We start from the raw sequence: 15,622 nt of genomic DNA, 5'->3' as shown, positions 1-15,622 counted from the left end.
TTTTCTTATATGTGTGCCCTAAATATCGCATGAGGCATAATTATACGAAAACATTATTCCTTGTTTATCTGTAAGTCAAACCTAACTGGGCAGTCTGTATTTTATGTCAACCCTAGAAGTCACAAGAGCTAAGCGGCACAGGCTAAAGTTAAACAAAGCCACACTCGACAGCCACACTAACACTGAACTAACAAAAAAAACCAAACAGCTTTTCTATGATTTCTCTCCTCATTATAACTGTTACTTTGATCGGGTGCTGGAGAATCTAGTGGGATAAGATAGTTCTGCTATCCAGAATTGCACAAAAGGTAAGAGATCCAGAAATTACAGTCTAATATAAACTTAATAATAAAAGTGGTGAAAACTGAGGAAGCATACCACAGAGGAGAAAGTAACTGTGCGGGCTATGCAAAGAAATACAATTTATTAATGACATCCTCGAATGTTAAGCTCTAATACCCTTTCTCTACTCTGTTCCCTATCTCTTGGAGGTGAAAGCAATTTCTTCCAACTCTGAATTTTCATAACTGTCCCTCACTTAAAATATTTACCACTTTATAGTTCTTAATAAAGATAGTTACTTAACAACAATCACTGCCCCAACTAAAGCATAATTATCTTAAGACACTTTGTGCATAGGAGCTTCTCAAGTAATAGTTAATAAACATGGAATCTGGAAACTTCCTAGCTAATCTATATCTGTTAATAAGACTACTGGAGGTCGAGTTTGTTTCTAAGAAAAAGGTAGATTTTATATATTGTAAAAAATGGGGTAAAGATATTTATCGAGCATCTACTATATGCCAAACTGTTTATATATTTTATCTTATTAATTCTCCATATAACCTTGTGTTGTGGGTGTTACCACAACTTTTAAAGATGAGGAAACAAATTTGGTGAAGCAGTATCGACTTTGTCCAAGGTCATACGGGTGTTAGTTGCAAAGTCACTGTACTGAGTCTGTGTTTCACTGGCCCTAATGAGGAAAGAAAGGCATTCTGAGGTGATATGACTTCCTAAGGTCATAAAATAGGTTACTAAGTAAAGCAGGGCCCAAGATTTAGTCAGAGGATACAGAATTAGGTCCTGATTTCTTTCTCAAGCAACACTAGATATTAGGAAGAATTTGGTTTTTCCTTTGGAATTTGGTTGTAACAAAACTTAACCTTTAATTGTTGAATCACTATATTATATGCCTAAAACTAATATAACACTGTATTTTAACTAACTGGAATTAAAATTTAAAAATAAATATGTAATAGTAGTACACACACACAAAAAAAACTCAACCTTTAACAAACACAGCTTCTTTTTTTTTAAGATTTTATTTATTTGAGAGAGACAGACAGACAGACAGACAGATAGTGATGCGGGGCTCTATCCCAGAACCCTGGGATCATGACCTGAGCCAAAGGCAGATAATCAACGGACTGAGACACCCAGGAGCTCCAAAACACATGGCTTCTAATATAGTTCACAAGTTGAGAGTGCTTAATATTTGCCTTTTGATAAGTAAAAGGATCTTCTTATGTGTGTAATCCAAGAGGTTTTCAAAACCTATTTCTGTCTCTTACAGTCCCATTTTTACTAAGGGTGTTCTAGTTTCCATGTTCCACTTACTCATAGTGGCAGTTAGAAACATGGACTCTGGAGCTAAACTTCTTAAATTCAAACCCCACTTAGGCAAATTAGTAGATGTGTAATATTAGGCAAGCTGTGTTCACTGTGCTTAGGATTCCTCACCGGTACATGGTTATAAGGTTAGCACAGAATTTACGGAGTCATAAGTTCGTATATGTAAAGTTCTTGAAATGAAGTCTAGTCTGGCACATACATTCCTTTGTAAGTGACCTTCTTTTCTCACCTGTTATCTAGCCAAAGTTTAGTGGGTTCCAGAAAGCAGAATGTCTCCTCCTTCTTTACCCTCCTAGGTATAGGGTTGGAGAATCTCTCTGCCTTGGGAATGTGATTTGCCTCCAAAACCCACCTTGGCTGTTATATAGTGCAGTAGAGGCAATGTAAGTCAGTGGTGTAAAAAAGATCTCAGATAAGCCTCACTGAAGTGCGCTTGCGGAGCTGAACTTGCAATTCTGGTAGAGTTAATTTGGTGCTTTTTCTTGAGGTTATTTGATTGAAATTTTTTTTGTTTTGAAGTGGAAGGAGCAAGAGAGTATTTTTTACATCATTCCCTGGGAGATTTATTCATTCACTCGTTCTTTAACAATTACTGGTTAAACATCTCCCTTGTTTTAGATATCCGAATGGCTCCAGCATTGCAGGCAGTAAACAATAACTGACCTTCTTGTTGTGTTTGGCAGGGCCTCAGATAACAAACAAGTAAGCAAATAAGAGCATGTCAGCTATGGAGAAGCATCCTAAAGAAAATGAAACAAGGTGATGTAATAGAGAGGGATGGTGGAAATATACTTAGATTGGTCAAGGAATACATTGCCAAGAAGTGGCATTTATACTAAGGCATAAAGGAGGAGTTGGAGCCATGAAGGCAAACATCTGGAAAACGAGAGTTGGGATTAGAATGCAAAGACCCTGAAGCAGGAGAAAGTCTGCCTTACTCAAGATAATAACCAAAGGTCATGTTTGGCCAGACTGTACATAGCGAGCAAGGCAAGTGTTGTGGAGATGATGTCAGAAATGCAAGTAGAGATTTTATTTTATTTTTTTAAGGCTTTATTTATTTGTGAGAGAGAGCACACACAAGCAGGGGGAGCAGCACACAGAGGGAGAAGCAGGCTCCTCACTGAGCAAGGAGTCCGATGTGGGACTTAATTCCAGGACTCTAGGATCATAACCTGAACTGAAGGCAGACACTTAACCAACTGAGCTACCCAGCTTTCAGCAAATTGACATGCACTAGTCTTCATTTTTAAATGTTATACTCTGGAAAGCAGTTAGACTTTGGGAAACCAGCTCTTGGGTAGAAGTGTGAAAGCAGGAGACTCCATTTGGGGGCCATTCCAGATTAATCCTAACTAAAGTAGGCATTAAAGTTAATATGACCTAATTTGCATGCACAGGCTGTAGAAATCTAGGGACCTAGATGATGAGTGATGGCTGTGGGAACCAGATACAAATGGAAAGACTCAAAATATATTTTGGGTAACGTAGAATTTTTGAATCATTATATTGTACATCTGAAACTGACACTGAGTGTCAATTATAGTTCACTAAACAAACAAACAAACAATGAACTTGTTTAAAATCTCAAAAGAAAGATATTCTGGAACTACGGAACTGAGATCAATGGAATTTATGGGGGGTTGGATGTTTTTGAAAGAGAAAGAGAATATAGAAATAAAATGCAAGCTATAAGACAAGATAAAACATCTGTCCTCCCCGACAGTTGGAGGTTTGGGGCTCTGGCCAAGAGACAGAGTCATAAACCATAGCCATTGTGTTAGTGAAAACTTTTGGAGGAAAAGTGTGCTGTAGTAGCTCTAGAGTCAAAGGCCATTTATATTTCTGTCACTAGCCACGTGACTTCAGAAAAATTGCTTAAATTCACTGTACTTCGGTTTCCTTGGCAGAAGATAGGGACAAAACTACTGCCCACATAGCAAAGTTGCATGAAGTTAAAACGAAGTAACGCATACAATATGTTAACATGGCATCTAGAATGTAGTTTGCCCATAGGAAAGGTTATCTTTCTCCAGTATTAATATTATAAGTAAGTATAAGTAGCATATAACCCTGGGAACAAAGTAAGATACGTTCACACACAAACGCACATGCCCTGTGCTAATGAGTCTGGTGAGGTGCTTTGATAAGGAAAGTTCAAGAGAAATATGGAGCTGATTCATCCCTGTGAACTCCCATGAGTAACTGACTTGGGCAGAGGAGAGATAGATTGTGCCAATCATTCAGACACAAGATGGGCATTATAGTAGCGATGGCTGTTTGTCCCCCAATATCTCTCCTCTGTTATGAGTTAAATTGTGTCCCCCTAAAAATTCATACAATGAAGTCATAAACCCCAGTACATCAGAATGCGACTGTATTTGGAGATAGATCTCTATATAGAGAGATAATCAAGTTAAATTGAGGTTATTATGGTACATCATAATGCAGTATGACTAACGCCCTTATGAAAAGGGGGAATTTGGACACCAATACATATGGAGGGAAGGCTATGTGAAGAGATTCAGGAAGATAGCTTGGCTCTCCAAGCTAAGGAGAGAGGCTTGGAACAGATCCTTCTCTCACAGCACTCAGAATGAACCAACCTGCCAACAACTGAATTTTTAATTTCTAGCCCTTAGATCTGTGAGAATAAATCTCTGTTTTGTAAGCCACCTCTTAAGAGACTGATTGATAAACCAGAGTGTCACAGGGTAAGAATTGTTTCATCCTAGGGCATTCTCCCTTGACCCGTAAGTTCCTTTAATCAATCAAGGATTAGAAACTTGCTCAGAGAATATAAGACTAAATGAAAGAAAATGGAATAGATCTAAAATGTTTCCTTGAAATTGTAATGGATCATAGTCCTTTTTCATTCCAGGAACAATTCTGGGTAAAGAAAAGACAAAACATCCCAGGGGCACCTGGGTGGCTCAGTTAAGTGTCTGCCTTAGGTTCAGGTCATGATCTTGGGTCTGGATCCTGGGATTGAGCCCAATGTTGCATTCCCTGCTCAGTGGGGAGTCCGCTTGTCCTTCTGTGCCTCTCCCCAGCTCATGCTCTCTCCGTCTCTCTGCCAAAAAAAAATATAAAATCTTTAAAAAAGGAAAAAAAGACAAAACATCCTTCCTCTAGCCTGAACTAAAAACTTTGTTTCTTTGACTCTCCTTTTTACTAGCTACCATACCCTTATAATTCCTTCACACAGACTCTTGACCAAAATTTAGGAAATATTTCTGTTCCAGAGGATTACTCTGGGAATTTCTATTCCCCATTCTTGTAGGTCGGAGCTTACTAGTTAATTTCAGATGATTACCTTTTCTCGTCCCTAAATTCTGGGGCTCCCTACTTTTGCTACCCAGGAGCTGACTACATAAGTTTCAGTAAGTACAATTTCTGACAAATGTTCTAGGAATCAAAAGCTATTAACTCATTATTCAGAGTTTACGGCACCCTTTAATAAAAGAAATTGTCTGTAGCTTTCCACATCTATTTCCTCAGTTCAAACCTGCTTTTCAGGTTATTCTATGACGTGAAGTTGACTAATTTGTTCATCATAATTGGACGTGTTGCAATGCAGATGTGCTTAGTGATTTGCATTGCAATCTATTTAAAATTATTCTTGTCCATAAATTGTTGAGAGGAAAGAGCCTTCAAGTTTAAATGAGTTTAATTATCATCTTATAGCCATACAGGAAACATTTAAATGTTATATTGGCATTGATTCCATTGCATTGAAAGAAGTTACAAATGGTTAATTTGTAAATACTGGGTAGGTTCAGCGTTCAGTCTTGTCTGAATAAACTCAGATTTGGCTGCCTAGAGAAACAGCTTCTTAGAAGTCACTTGGTTAAATATCTCATTTCATCCTGATGAGTAAACTTGATAAACTGGAAGTCTTTTTCTTTTTGAGTTTTATATGTAATTAAGTAATGCTTTTTTTAAGATTTTATTTATTTATTTGAGAGAGAGAGAGAGTGAGAGAGAGTATGAGAGGGGAGAAGGTTAGAGGGAGAAGCAGACTCCTCCTAGAGTTGGGAGCCCGATGCAGGGACTTCATCCCGGAATTCCAGAATCATGCCCTGAGCCAAAGGCAGTCGCTTAAGCAACTGAGCCACACAGACACCCCAAGAAATGCATTTAATACTTCCTTATTCCATTATTTTCTTTACCAAAAAATATTCTCGTAGCTTAAGCCATCTGAGTTCTCCATTAAAGTGATCTTTGAAACACATAGGCATTTTGATTTAAAAGGGGCAACAGAGATCATACATAACAGTGATTTCAGTGTAGCAATAAAGAACACAATATATTAAAAGCTCGGAAATTGCTCTGTTAAAGTGAAGTACTTAAGTGAACTGCAATTTTGGAACTTAACTGAAACGCACTGTAATCCACAGTATACCCTCAGGAGTTGGCTGTCTTAGAACGGCATGTCAAGTGCTCAATTAGTCTTCCTGATGAAGATTCTATGCCTGTAAGACCTCTATTCTCAGTTGCCACCTCTTTTAATCACTGTACAGAAAATTCTCCACATCTGTGAGCGCTTAGAATTTCAGCCAGTGGTTCTTAATCAAAACAGCACATTAGAGTCACTCCAGGGAATATCTGAGTGGTTGATTCTTCACTTTCAATGTGCTACACTTGTATTTTGTTTTGTTTTTGCGAAAGCTTTGTAATTTACATACCAAAAATCCCACCACTTGAAATACAGTTCAGTGGCATTTTCTGAATTTATACAGTTGCACGACCATTTCCACAATTTAGTTTGAGAATTAAAAAATAAAAAAATAGCCAGACTTCACCCCCTAGATCAATAATATCAGAGTCTTATCAAGGGTAAAACACCGACATTATTTTATTTGACACAATACTCCACATTCCACATGACTTAATATAAACTAGCATCGATATCCACTGCTTTGGACAAAACTTCGCAGAAGGTGAGGATTTGGAAAGTGTAGGTGTAACCCCTTACTAACCAAGGGATCTGATCAATTGAGATCAATGTTGTCACAACACCAGCACAGCAACAAAGACCTTTAGGATGGTGGTTTTTTGATCACTCTGCAACTCCCATTTTTTCCTCTGCCTAGAATCTTCTCTTCTTTGTCCTGCAGCTCTCTCCATGCACACCTCATTGGTCTAATGAACTCCAACATATCCCCAGAGAATGTCCATTGCTGTTTCACTTGTGTCTCCACAACTCTTTGAACAAACTGCTATCTTAGTCCTTACAGCACTGTGTGGCAGCTATCTGTTTATATTCTATGTCTTCCATTGTTCTAAGAGCTCCTTGAAAAGCAGAGGCCATGATACATTCATTTTAGTATTCTTGACAGTGTCCGGCATGAAGAAGATTCCCCATAAGTGTTTGTTGAATTCAGAAAGGCAAGTGATTAAAAAAAAAAAATACAAAACAACAACAACAAACACTGTGAGAAGCTTGGTCAGTGATTCACAACCTTGACTACAAATGAGAATCAACTGAAGAGTTTTCCCAAATCCCTATGACCAAATCACACCTAGAACGCTTAAGTCAGAATTTCTAGGGATACAAGCCAGCAGTACTTTTTTCCAACTCCTCTGGTGATTCTAAGATGTAATTGAAGTTGAGAACCATGAGATTAAAGACTTAGAGGATGGTCCCAAATTACCTCCTTGACCAAAAAGAGCTCTGCCCCCATGTCTAAAATGTATAAATTATTTCTTATCTTTTTACCTGAAAAGGGCTCAGAAACACTGTGGATTATTGACAAATATCTATTTAAAATATATACAAAGCCCCTAAGTCTCAAAGAAGAGTAATGACGATTCAGACAGCATAAATTAGTGAAGCCTGATTACTTTCCTCCTGATATCTCACATAAAATAGGAATCTGAATTTGGATAGAAAATTGGGAGCATCAAAGCAAAAGTTGCACTGAACAGGGTTAAATATATTGGTAAGGAGGTCTCTCAAGTATGGGAGAGATCGAATTCCACTACACTGAAACAAAGAGTCAGGGCATCTTTAAGGGCTGGTGTGTGTGTAAGAACACAGGACATCTGTATCTGCTCATTGGCTTTATGCAAAGAAAACTAAACTTTCTTATGTCTTTGTAACAGGAGACATGTTTATGATACGAAGGAAGTCACTTACCAGAATTAGCTCTTGTCCTTCCATGGTTAATGGAGAGAGGGCTGTTATCTCTTTTGGTGATTACATTTCAGGAACATGAATCACAAATTCTTCAGAAACATGTTCCTAAATTGTAAAACTGGCAAGAGAATTTTAAAAAGATTTCCATCTCCAAGGGGAAAATTATAATTGTAAGTTTTCTAAAGGAAATGTTCTAGGAAAGTGGAGGTCGGGTGTTCAGTCATGAAGCAGCCTCTCTAAAGTTTAGTCCAGGTGGGAAATGTAAAGGAAGTCTCAGTCAAAGTCAAATACATAGGTAATTTTGAACCCCAGAGAGCAGTATATAAGGTCAGGTCCAGAGGAACTGCCAAAGAAGTGCCTCAACAAAGAGCTTTCAGCAGCGAAGTTTAGCAAAGAGAGGATTGGAGAGGAAAGCTAGCAAAGGGCTTGAGGAATTTCTGGAGGTGGTTAGACTATTTTGTAGCTTTCCCTGCAGACCCTCCTTGATATCCAGCACATGAGATGGAAAATATGTCCTTCAGCACATTCTTCTTCCTGAAGGACTGCTTGGGTCTACATTCCACCCTAACCTTCAGCTCCTGAGGAAAGTACCCAAAGCTATAATCCCCAGCTGGCCTGGAAAGGTCCTGCTAACTAGGCCTTGCTCTACTGTGTGAGGTCCAATAAAATGTAACTTCTGACCCCAAACCCTCTTCATATATTATCCCAAGCCAGTTATGACAATAGAGGAAGCCACAGAGACTTTTGCCCTGCACCTGTTTCAACAAGCAGTGTGACTTAGAGCGTGTTGAAATCTGGAGAGAATTCTTTTGGTTTTATCATGGAATCATAGGAGTACTCTTTTTTTTTTCTTTTCTGCACATTATGATTCTTTTTCACCTTCTATCTGGCAGTTTCCCCTTCTTCATGGCTCCCACTCTTTCCTGCTTCAGCACTTGAGTTTTTAACCTTTAATCAGCTCAGTGATTCTCAACTCAGTGATTCTCAACCTCAGACCTATGTCAAGTATATATTTTCCGGTTTCTCCAAAATTTATCATTCTTTTCCTTGGTGGTTAAAGATATTTTCTCATTTTATTCTATCTTTTTGCTCTTCCTGGGAAAAGGGTTTTTTTTTTTAAAAATATCTTTGAAACTCTAGGACTTACGCTGTCATAGGAGAGATTTATTTTATGAACCAATTACCACAATATAGAAGGCATCCATATTGTAGCAGTCTATCAGTAAAAGAATTATAAATGGAATAAGGTACAGTCATATAATGGAGTGCTGCGTGCTCTTTAAAGAAACGAACTTATTTACTTCATCTATGAGAATAGAGCTAGATCTTAAAAATACAATGTTCAAAGAAGCAACAAGTGTTGGCGAGGATGCGGAGAAAATGGAACCTTCTTGCACTAGTGGTGGGAAGGCAAGCTGGTACAGATGCTGTGGAAGACCGTACGGAGGTTCCTCAAAAAATTACAAATAGAAATACCCTGCGATACCCAAAGAATATGAAAACACGAATTTGAAGGGACACATGCACCCTGATGTTTACAGCAGCATTATCTATAATAGCTAAACTATGGAAGCAACCCTTGTGTCCATCAATAAGTGAATGGGTAAAGAAGATGTGATATATATGAATGTTATTCCACCATAAAAAAGAATGAAATATTGCCCATTTGCAACAACATGGATGGATCTGGAGAGTAGAATGCTAAGCAAAATAAGCTAAACACAAATACCAGTTGATTTCACTTAAATGTGAAATTTAAGTAACAAAACAAGTAACAAAGAAAAAAAAGACAAACCAAGAAACAGACTCTTAACTACAGAGCAAACTGATGGTTACTAGAGGGGAGGTGGGAGGAAGAGAAGTGGTGAACCAAGTGCAGGGGATTAGGAGTACCATTATCTTCCTGAGCACTAATATATGGAGCTGTTGCATCACCATAATGTACACTTGAAACTAATATAATACTGTATTGACTATAATGGAATTAAAATAAACATATACATATAATGTTCAGTTAAAAATCAAGATGTGAAACTAAATATTGGCATACCATATAATAGTCATGTACATTAGTTAAAATAAAAAAGTAACAGGGCAGCAAATATATGTATTTTTTTAATGGCTCTTAGAAGCTTATACAACATATACATATAGCCTCTGGAAACGGGATGTGAAGTAGCATTCGAGGGGACTTTAGCGAGATCTATAATATTTCATTAAAGAAATAAGAAATTGGAGAATCATAATCCAAAATTCTAACTGTAATTCTGAATAGTAGGATATCATAAGTTTGCTTTATGTTCTTTGTACTGGTCTAGACCATTTAAAATTACAAAAATAAAGGAATAATAAAGATGAAGATCACGTGATAGGTCCAAGCCAAGAGTTCAGAAGAAAGAGAACTCACTATCAGGGTGATCAGAGTCATTCTAATAAGGAAATAAGAAGGCTTTGGGGGTTGGGTTGAACATCCATGGGGGAAATGAATGTGCATAGCAATTTAGATGAACAGAGTCACACAAATCAAAACGGGAGATAATAAAATTCAAAATTTTGAAATTCAGGATATATCTAAAATAAGTACATTTTTAAATAAAAACTTGAGGCTAAGAAGAAATTTCTACATATAGCATTATGGGAATATTCAGATCCAGAGTGAAGTGGGTAGATTTTTCTAAGTTTGCTCTTCTGTTGGCATTGTTGTTAAGTTATGGAACAGAGCAAGAGGAAACAAGAACCTGGTCAAACAATTATAGGGATAGAAGCCAAACTAACCTAGAAAGCATCTAATTCTTACAATATAGGAAACTGAGGCCCAGAAGTTACAGTCACTAGTGGTCAAGTTCAATCTAGATTCTGGCCATAATATCAATGTCATTAGAACACAATTCAATAAGACCAATCAGGTCTTGATTTTTCACTGCTGTGGTAAAACAGAGTTATCCACTTCACATGCTGAAATGTAAGAAAAATGATACATAGAAACTATAATGTCTGCTCTAGACCGTTTTTTAAAAATTTATAGATAAAACCGATACTTTTGTAAATTCACTTTTGTTAACTCTATTTTATTTTAATCTACTTTATGCAAAGAAAGGTTATTTTAAAAAATCAAAGGCATTTTAGCCTAGGTTAAGGGATGTAAATTGAGAGTATATAAAAGACCAGAGTAGGTCCTCCGTTTTAACACCTGGAAAAGCTGGCTTAACAGAATGTATACACACAAAACATTATTAAGAATTCTCATAAAGTCCCTATGGCAATAATAGCAAATGAATTTTGTACGATCAATAAAAAACTATGGAGGGGGCGGGAGGGGGAGGAGGGAGCACTCAGAACCTGACAGGACTGTGTAGCACACTGAACACCATTAGTGCCCTCTTTTAAGAAAACAAACATAACAAAATCTGACATTTTAAAAGGATGCTCTACCCGGCTCCTTTAATCAAAAATTTCTCTAGGGCATTTGAAATAAAGCTTGGTTTATGGAACTTTGATAAATACAATTTTTAAGAAACATCACTTTCGTAAACAAAGAAATAAATATTTGTCTTGCTCCGTACTGTTGGTTGAGTAAATGTGTCTCCTAGATGACAGATGGTCCAAATTAATCTGAACATTAAACATTATGCCCTGGGTGGATTGAAGCAATAACAGTTTTCAGAGAAATAGTGAATGCCGGCATGTGGCTCAGAAGCTGTTTCAGGCACAGCAAGGGAGGCAGCCCATCGTGGGTTTCAAACCAGCCTTCTTTCCTGCCTCTCAATTCTGTTGGCTTGACAAAAGCAACCTTTAGGATATTTTCTAGATTCTTCCCTTCAGATCTCAACTAATGATTTCAGCAAATGCCCTGAACCTCCAATTGAGAGCTTATTAATAACCTTCTGAATCTGTGGGGGGTTGATAATGCGGGGCTAGGACCAAGTGGGTGTGAACAGGAAAGACTTGCCTATACTTTGTCCTTCTGTTTTGGTCATGCTTCTTAAAGCTTTGATTCCCTTGCATTCCAAAGGGCCTTTGTTTGGCTGTTCCTTTCTTTGTTTGTTTGTTTTTAAGTCTATTTTATGAAATAATTCGCTTACTGCCTTGGCTAACCTTGGAATCTCAAAATCCAAATTGTATCTCAGCCTCCAAGAGGAAGAATTTTTAGTGTATATTAAACATCTAAAAACAACAATAAGGGGCGTCTTGGTGGCTCAGCTTTAAGCATCTGCCTTAGGCTCAGGTCATTATCCCAGCGTCCTGGGATGGAACCCCACATCAGGCTCCCTGCTCCGAGGAAAGCCTGCTTCTCTCTCTCTGGCTTCCTCTGCTTGTATTCCCTCTCTCAATGTCTCTCTCTCTCTCTGTCAAATAAATAAATAAAATCTTTAAAAAAATAAAAATTAAAAATAAAAACTGTATAAAAGGAAGCTCCCACGGGTGATGGTAAATTTTGTGTGCCAATTTGGCTATGCCATGGTACCCAGATGTTTAGTCAAATGTGACTCTTAATGTTTCTGAAAAGGTATTTTTAAAATGAGATTAACTTTAAATCGACAGATTTTGATTAAAGAAAATTAACCACGATAATGTAGGTGGGTCAACTCTTTCAATCAGTTGACAGCAACAGAAAAAGCCTGAGCTCTTTCAGGAGAGGGCGAGTTCTGGCAGGAGACTGCCTTAGACCTCACAGTGCGATGTCAACTCTTCCCTGGGTCTCCAACCTGCTACAGGGTTGGGATCTACCACCCCAACTGTGTAAGCCATTTCCTTCAACTGTCTCTCTTTCTCCCAATATATATTTATATACACCATATTGGTTCTGTTCTCTGTAGACTCCTGGCTGTAATACCACCCTTGAGCTGAATGAGAAACATCACCAGCACCTTTGAAGTCTACTGTGTGCTCCTCCCCAGTCACGCTGACTGTCTATTGTGATTTTCTTTTCCTGGTACTATAATCGCCCCTGAACTGAGATTTTGCTTTCTGTGGTTTCCGTGACCTGTGTGGTTAACCGTGGTCTGGTAGCAGAAGATCCTCCTAATATATGGTCAGAAGGTCAATAGTAGCCTGTCCTGTGTCATTCACCTCAGTCCATCTCCTCAGGTAGGCATTTTATTATCTCACATCATCACAGGAAGAAAAAGCGTGAGTGAGTCCATACAAGAAGACTGTGAGAGCGAGACCACATTCACAACTTGTATTACAGTATAATTCTATTTTGTTATTAGTTATGGTCATTAACCTCTTATTGTGCCTAATGTATACATTAAACATTATTGTAGGTCTGTATATATAAAGGAAAACATGGTATACATGGGCTTCAATACTATTGGCATTTCCAGGGTGTCAGAACACATCCCCCAGATAAGGAAGGGGAGGTCGAGAAAATCATTCCGAGAAGAGATTTGGCACTTCACCCAGTAGATGGCAGGAATGTCACTACATTCAGCATGGAAACTTGCACTGGGCTTCATGAAGCTCCTAACTCAATGGCGTAACGACAGGTCCTGCCGCCATTTAAGTCATGTATCATCTATCGGACCAAAAATACACCACCCAGGATTCTGCTAATTAGCCTGCCCAGATCAAGGCTCTTCTGGAGAGCTCAGGACCCTCTGAGTGACCCCATCACTGCAGAGCAATAACATTCCTACCAGCCACACAACCTCCATTGTGGGATGGAGCTCTGTTTCTTCTCATTTCTCTTAACAGGGAAGATCTGACCTTGGAGAGACTTTGAACGCATCCCTTCCTTTCCATGCCGAAAGCAGATCCCTGCTTTCAGGCCTTTCCCATCCAGCATCTTTACTTTATTATGGCACAGGACTGACCACAACTCTTGCTTAAAACCTTCACAGTGGAGCGCTAATACTCTTCCTCTCCGTCTCTACTCTGCACTGGTATCAAAAAAGTAACCAATCGTAAATGTGCCATATACTCCGGTGTATTTGTGTTTTTTCTTCTTCTTAATCTGTTGCTTTGTATTTGCCCAAAGGCTTTTCCTGTATTTTTCCATCAGAGCATTTCTACCCATATGAGAAGCCCCACTCAAGTGACAACACCACATGAAACTTTTGCTGACTCTCCTGTTCCATGAGAAAAATGAATTCTCTGTGTTTTATACTTCATAACATCTGTTCTATACCTCTATAGTAAACACTGTCATATTAGCATTTCACAAAAGTGGCCTTAAGGTTTTGTGGTGATACTTAAGGGGAGAGGGGGGAAATAATTCTAAATGAAAAACATGCTATCCTTAGAGTCATCCAATCCCAAAGAGGATTAAGATTTTTTTGAGGCCAATCAAATTGGCCTGGTATTTCCTCTTAAAATAACAAAATCCCAAGTTCTTCCTGGGTCTCCCATGCCAGTAAGCTCCCGGTGGGCTGACCCACTAGCTTGCCAGACCTACCTAGTCATGGTTGGTTTATTTGACAGAGAAAGATCACAAGTAGGCAGAGAGAGAGAGAGGGGGAAGCAGGCTCCCCGCTGAGCAGAGAGCCCGATGTGGGACTTGATCCCAGGACCCTGAGATCATGACCTGAGCCGAAGGCAGTGGCTTAACCCACTGAGCCACCCAGGCGCCCCAAAATCTTTTTTTTTTTAATTTAAAAAATTAAAAGAAGAAGAAGAATAAGAGAACCAGAAGAACCTCAGCATTCCCCAAGAGAGGAGTTCCCGGTAACTGGGAGTGGTCATCAAAGTCTGTTGCGACAATGGACAATGGGAGAGAAATCATTAAATTTGACATTTGGAATTGGGACCAGTGATAAGTTCAGGGGAGAAAAAAAAAAAAAACTGAAATGGGATTGCAGGGGCTTACAGAGTTAGCAAGTGATTAAGATACGTTCCAGTGAATTTCGGTAATGTGGTAATGAAAGAGAGAAAGCCATAGTCTGATCTGAAACAACAGCAGGATCAAGAGAAATCCTTCTCTGTCATTTTCCCTTCTTTCTTTTCATGAACATCCTTTCTTCTCTTTCTGCCTCCCTCCTTACCTTCTTTCTCCTCCTCCTTCTTCTTGGTGGGGAGAACATACATATTCCCCTCTAAATTAAATATTTGTAGGTTGAGGGAAAGAACCTAGTGGAGAGAAATGAAGTGATGATATAAAGAGGCCATAACTGATAACATAAGCCTGTGGAAGGGGCAAGAGCAGGTGGCCAGAGATCTCAACTTAAGAGAGAAATGAACTTCTTTCCGTAAGGGAGGACCGCTTATATCGAAATGCAGGAATGGAGAGAGAGTGAGAGAGGACGGGGGGAATAATGATATGTACACATCACCATGCTTGAATCCATCTCAGCATGCTGGGTACTCACTTCTAGTGAGTGAAGGTGGTGAGCCCAGCCTGTGATTGTTTGGTCCTGGCACCTGGTGGGTGCTTGGTAAGTGTTTGTCAGAAGAGGAGGGTTAGCCTGAGAATGATAAGAAATCACCCAGCAATACATAGAAAGTTGGCTTACCAAGAGTGGGGGACTCCATGAACTAAAGTTTTCAAGTAGCTTATCATCACAACATTCTCCTGCTAACACAGTCTGGAAACATAACGGGCAAAAACACCTGGGAGAGTCTCTGCAAGGTTGGGAATTGACTAGGTGGGCTGGTGGCAGGGAAAGGGATAGAGAGTTGACTACGATCATGCAAGACACACATGAAATATGGAGCCAGAAGTATCAAACCATGGTAGAGATGGCCAACCCAATCAGATCAAAGCCTCCAGTGTCCTGTGAGAATCTCCATGTTAGTCCCATGAATATGACCTATAAATCCCAAATGTGATCGCTGTCCCACCTCCAGAATGTTTCCTCCATTGGAAACAGTCTTACCTTGATTCCCCTTCATCTGGCTGACTTCTCA

This window comes from Mustela lutreola, chromosome 1 (assembly GCF_030435805.1).
Source record: "Mustela lutreola isolate mMusLut2 chromosome 1, mMusLut2.pri, whole genome shotgun sequence".
Classification (NCBI taxonomy): domain Eukaryota; kingdom Metazoa; phylum Chordata; class Mammalia; order Carnivora; family Mustelidae; genus Mustela; species Mustela lutreola.
Note: the sequence above shows the minus strand (reverse complement) of the source record.